The sequence below is a fragment of the Pteropus alecto genome, unplaced genomic scaffold (assembly GCF_000325575.1).
Source record: "Pteropus alecto unplaced genomic scaffold, ASM32557v1 scaffold3, whole genome shotgun sequence".
NCBI lineage: Eukaryota > Metazoa > Chordata > Mammalia > Chiroptera > Pteropodidae > Pteropus > Pteropus alecto.
In genome coordinates, this window is record NW_006442484.1 from 63187601 (window position 1) to 63193379 (window position 5779).

Consider the following 5779-nt stretch of genomic DNA (forward strand, 5'->3'; position numbering starts at 1 on the left):
CAAGTTGACACATAAAATTAACAAACTCAGCTGGGTTTATAAAATTATAAATAAACCACATTTTCATTCGATAGAATGTAGTGCGAGACTGTCTCTGCTTGTTTGCCTGAGAAGCCGCCAGGAATTCATCTTTTTGGCAAGTGTGTGTCTAACATTGAGGGATTCCCCTCACAGATTATTTTCCTACTTTAAGTGTTGCTCTTGTAGGACCAGGCTTCCCATGAGTTGACGTGAACAAATGGCAAACGCAGAGTTAGCAGCAGGCTGAGAGCAAGATGAAGAGGGGGCCCATATGGCCCTATGGCAGCTCCGGGCATCACGTTTCCCAGACTTCACACCTCCGTACTAGAGATTTATGATCTGGACAACTTTTGGGGGACATATAGCTAAGGGAATGATGAGATTTGCTCAAAGAGGAAACAAAGGGAGCTCTTGGCTGGTAGTTGAGCTCATGTATAAGCCCAGAAAATCAATTTCTCTGCTTTGCTTTCTTTCTTGGAGTTCATTTTGTTTTGCAACCAGCATAATAACATTTCAGTTTAAAACTGTATCTGAGCCACACCCTCTCTCTCCTATATTAGGGCACACCAGCCCTTCCCAAGCCTTAACTCGGCAGTGGCGTGCCTTGCATCCAGATGAGGGATCCTTAGCGAATATCATTTTGGTGTAATAGCTTCTTTATAATAATGACTTACAAGTAACTCATTGCCTTCTCACCAGCCAAAAATATGTGATTCTCCAGGGCAGATCTGTATGACAGTAAGTAAATAATGAAAGGAAAGAACTGCTTTACATGGAAATGTGCATTAATTTCTTTTCCTGAAAATTGACTTGACACACTGATAGTTCTGCCCTGATTCTTCAATAGATAAGTGTGCTTAGTTGATTAATTCTCATAACAAACAAGACTCTGGCATATTAACTTGTTGCTTAGTCCTCAAGCTAGAACTGCTCCTTTTTTATCCCCTTAACATTTATTTGTACATCTCTTCTATGTTATAACTATTTGGATATACTCATCTTATCTTTCCTACTATGTTGTAAGCACCTTAATTCTTTATACCTTAGCACAGTACTTTTCTTTTTGTACGTTCTCTATAAATATAATCAACTTAATGAGAATGTGTACTTGCAATGCAAAAGCCAGTTAATACTTACTGAGCAGCCACTAACTAACCAGCACTTTGCTATTCTATGAGAGGACATGATCTCTAACAAAGGGAGGATTTAAAAATCCCAGTTACTTATTACAGAAAGGAGTTACTTATACCCAGAATAACCAGCCATTTTATACAGAAGCTATTAGTGAGCTACCTTCTGGTTTGATTAATATCTTCTCCAACTTTGGGCAAAGACAATAATAGAAAGTGTTCGAAATAAGAGAAACATTATTATTAAAACACAATTTCTATAAGTATCACTATGATGTATTGAGAAATACTGATTTATGTTGTGAAAGTAAGAGAGTGTATATAACAACTAGGAGATATTTCTGTTTTAGTAAAAATCATAGCTACTAAGAATGAGGTCTTAAGCTGATTTTTAAGTTCATATGTTCCTCATTTATTGTATTTTTTAAAAATAAAGGTCATCACCTCCATCATTATGGCCAACTAGATGGCCTGAGGGACACTCCTCCTATGAAACAACTAAATCCTGTTGAAGACACACTCTGAGACATAGTTGGTTTCACAAGAAATAGGGGATGTGTTCAGAGATCCTTCTCTGTCCTCCCTACCCCGCCCCACCAAATCACCTGAGACCAGAATTACTAGGAGCTGGGGCAGCTGGAAGGGTCAGGGTAACCTGAGGCAGGTTGAACAATAGCATGGCCCACTGTGGCAACAGTAAAAGGACCCTTGGACCCTTTGTGCTAGCCAAGACCTCGGAGAGGCTGAAGCGGTCTCAGTTATAGAGACCCCTCACCACCAGCAGAAGCAAATCATATGTGGGAGAAATACAGCCCATTCATTTATGTATTGCCCATGCCGCTTTTTGCTATAAGAGCACAGTTGTGTAGTTGCAAGAGGTCATAAAACACACAAAGCCTAAAATATTAACCACCTAGACCTTTACAGAGAAAGTTTGCCAAGTTACTTTAGACCACACACACACACACACACACACACACACACACACACACCCTTCCTCCAGAATGTATATTGTTCTTGATTTACTCTCTTGGCTGGGAAGAGGAGCATATAGTTTAAAAGACCTCCACTTTGCCTTCCCTGCAGATAAAAGATCCAGTGTGAGGATTATTCCAACTGCCACATAAAGGAATTTTTATTGGACCTTCCAAGACCAGAGAAATGACAGTGAGCCCGTGTAGCCACCGGCCCCGCTATAAGCTGGCTCTGGCCAGGACTTCATTTATGACCTGGCCTTAGTGCGCTCCATGCTAACAGGCTGTGATGGCATCTTCTACTTCATCATCCTGGAAATGTTTGGATTTTACCCTTTCCCAAGTATACAGTTTCTTGAATTCATGGTCACAGGTCTCTGTGGGGAAGCTCTGGGGTAATCATTACCACTTATTGTCATCACGGCATGCCCAAGTCTTCCTCCTGTGGACCTGGCTCTTTCTCTTCAGGTTCTAGGTTTAAAAATCCATGCCAGATCAGAAATTAAGCAAAGGATTGTGACATTTCATTGAGGCTACTGTCCTTAGTCTCCTGGTCATTTATCTTTGTTTTTTGTTTTGTTTTGTTTTGTTTTCTGACAGTACAAGCTGAGTAGCACCGCTATCAGCTGCCCATTTATTTTGCATCTAAGAATGCCGTGTTCTATTAAGCATCTCTGTAAGTTTCTGTAGAATAGGTTCCCTTAGCTGCCACTCCAGTCTAGCCACTCATTACAATAATCGTGTCCCTCTGGCCTCTATTATCTCAGGGTCCTGTCATCCCCTTATTAATTGGCAAACCTGGGTCTGTATTGGTCTCTCCTACTCCAGCTCTGGGCTGTAGAGGAGAGCCACCACTGAACATTTCAGTGATACTCGTACCCCCTTCACCAGGAATTCCTATGGCTGTTAACAGCATACCCTCTGGGCATTCCCATGGAACATAATCTTCTGGTGGGCCTTGATGCTCACTCCACTAAGTCTTTTAAGTGCTTATTCTACTATCTGCCATAGCAATTCAAGCATTTCAACTTCATGTGGACTGTTTTCCCACATTTCTAAGAGCCATACTAAAAATAAGCTCGAACTATCTCTAGAGGTCTCTGCCGTGGTATTTAATTCTATATCTTGGGAGAGTGGTCTCAAATCAATAAATTTTGCCCTATCTAATCTTATGTTCCTATCGCCTTGATCAAGCTTACTCAGATATCATCCCCAGGCAAATGCTTCTGGTTCATACTGGTACATGCTAGCTAGGTCTTATAGCTTCTTATGGTACCGTTCCTTGTTTCCTTATCAGCCCCTAATGTTCTCCATCTGGTGAATGCTATGATTCAATCCTAATGATAAGCTGAGTGGTCAAGAGGCAGTTAGGAACAGATCTGGAGGGGCACCTGTTGTTGTGTGGGGGAGAGATACTAAATTATCTTAAGGAAGAAGAGTATGCTAGTTTTTAATAGAGAAGTGTGGGGTGCTTTTGAAAGCTCAGAGGGTTCAGGAACCCATGCACTCTAATTTTGACAGGTGGTTCACTCAGATGTCATCATCCCAAAAGTAGGCCCCACTTTTTCCTAAATTGTGCCTGACCTTGACATAGTAGACCTGACTTGATTGGATGTTTAACCTTCGCTGGGGCTTGGTCACGTGATTAAGTCTGAGGCCTGAGTGTGGTCTTCAGCTTTCTCTGGCCTTCTGCTGCAGGAGATGAGAGCACCTTTGTAAGCTACCAGGGAAGACCTTTGTTTTTCGTACCTAGCTTTTCAGTTGCTTAGAGCTTTTTTGAAGGCATCAAAAATGCTTAGCAATGGCCATCCAATCTCATTGCCCTTACAGTTACTATTTCCCCACACACTTCTCAACTGTCTGTTACAGCTTTTTTGAAGGCATCAAAAGTGCTTAGCAATGGCCATCCAATCTCATTGCCATTACTATTTCCCCACACACTTCTCAACTGTCTGTTAAGTCACACCAGCTAGCGTATTATGCTCCACTAGTACACATCCCAATTCACCTCTGATGAGAATATTAACCCCTGGATTGCCGCCTTGGGCCGGGTACTATATGTACTCCTTCTACCACAGTATTGGGGGCCTCATTACCAACAGGGAGGTGTATGATCCAGTTCCAAACCCTCATCTTATCATGCATTTTCTCTGACCATTCCTTGTACTATGAACTGTCTCAAATTAGGTTACCTCTGCAAGAGAAGTAGGGGATATACAGAGGAAAAGCAAATAGATTTATGGAAATGATAGCCAATGTTCCTGTTCTTGAGTTGGTGGCAGATTCATTGTTGATTATTATATTGTCTGGTAACTTACATATAACCTTTGATATATCTAACAATATTTTTTAAAGGTAAGAAGGCAAAAAATCATTTATTAATTATTTATATGGCATAACATCTTATGCTACCACAATTAGAAAATTATTTTTAAAAAGTGTTACTGCATTTAAAATTTTTCTTTTAGGCTTCTAAAACCAGTATGTGTGTTTTGTTGTTGGAAGTATATAGCATAATCTGTTGAAACTAACTAAGAATAGTGGTAGTTTATTATCTTTGTCACTTTTTATTCTAAACTTAGTAATTGATTTTGAATAGAAAAATGGCTCAATCAACTTTTAATAATATAGTCTGCTTTAGCTTTTAACCAATTAATGTTTTAAGTCTCCATTTTGAGGTACAAATAATATATCTCTATAAGAAATCATGATTTTAACAGGGCTCTGAGATAACACCTTCAATGTAATAAAGGAGTCAAATTCTAATAAATTGTTTGTGCTGATCTTGGTTCATTAAACTTCATCTTTCCATAAACTTTGTTGCAACATTAATGTAATGATTCATAATTCTTTGCATGATGGAATCTTTAAATACCGATAATATTTTGCATGGACCAGAGTTATGAGTTATCAACAAAAATCTTGGATGATTGTTTTTTTGTTTTTTTAAGCAAAGGAGTAAATGATCATAACTGTGTTTTATGAAAATGTATTTTGATATTCTTTGGATAATGAATGGGAGAGAAAAGTATAAAAAAGGAAGGAAAGAAGCCACTGAGAACTCTTACCAAAGTCCAGGTGAAAAAGAATGTGTCTGAATCAAACAATGATAGTGATAATGGAAATGAAGACTGGAATCACAAGAAATCTTTTGGATATATCCTGGGGGAGGACTTGGCGATCAATGTGATATACAGATAAAAGGCAAAGACAAGTCAAGGGTGGCTCAAGTTTCTGGTCAGGTGGACTGAGTAGAAATGGTGCCATCAGCACAGTTTGGTAATCAACAATGAATTGATAGGTTCAGCAAGGAAAGGTTTAACTCAAGGCTTAGCCACATTGATTGTGAGAGGTCTATTGAGCTTAGAGGTGGAGCCATCAGATATTAATAAGCAGGGACAACTACTAAAGGAATACTTCATAAGATTTTTAAAGACTTCTTCTCTGTCATTACCTCAGTTACACATTTCCTATTTTCCTAGAGGAAACCAGGCAGATCTCCTGGACCTGTGAGAAAGAAGAAAAGACAGCCATATAGACAGCCTGAGCTAGAAGCAGCCCCAGGCCTATGCTAGTACCATGTGTGGATCCATGGAGGCCTAATATTATTTTAGATTTTATTCTTTTTAAAATCACAGTACAAAATATTTTTAA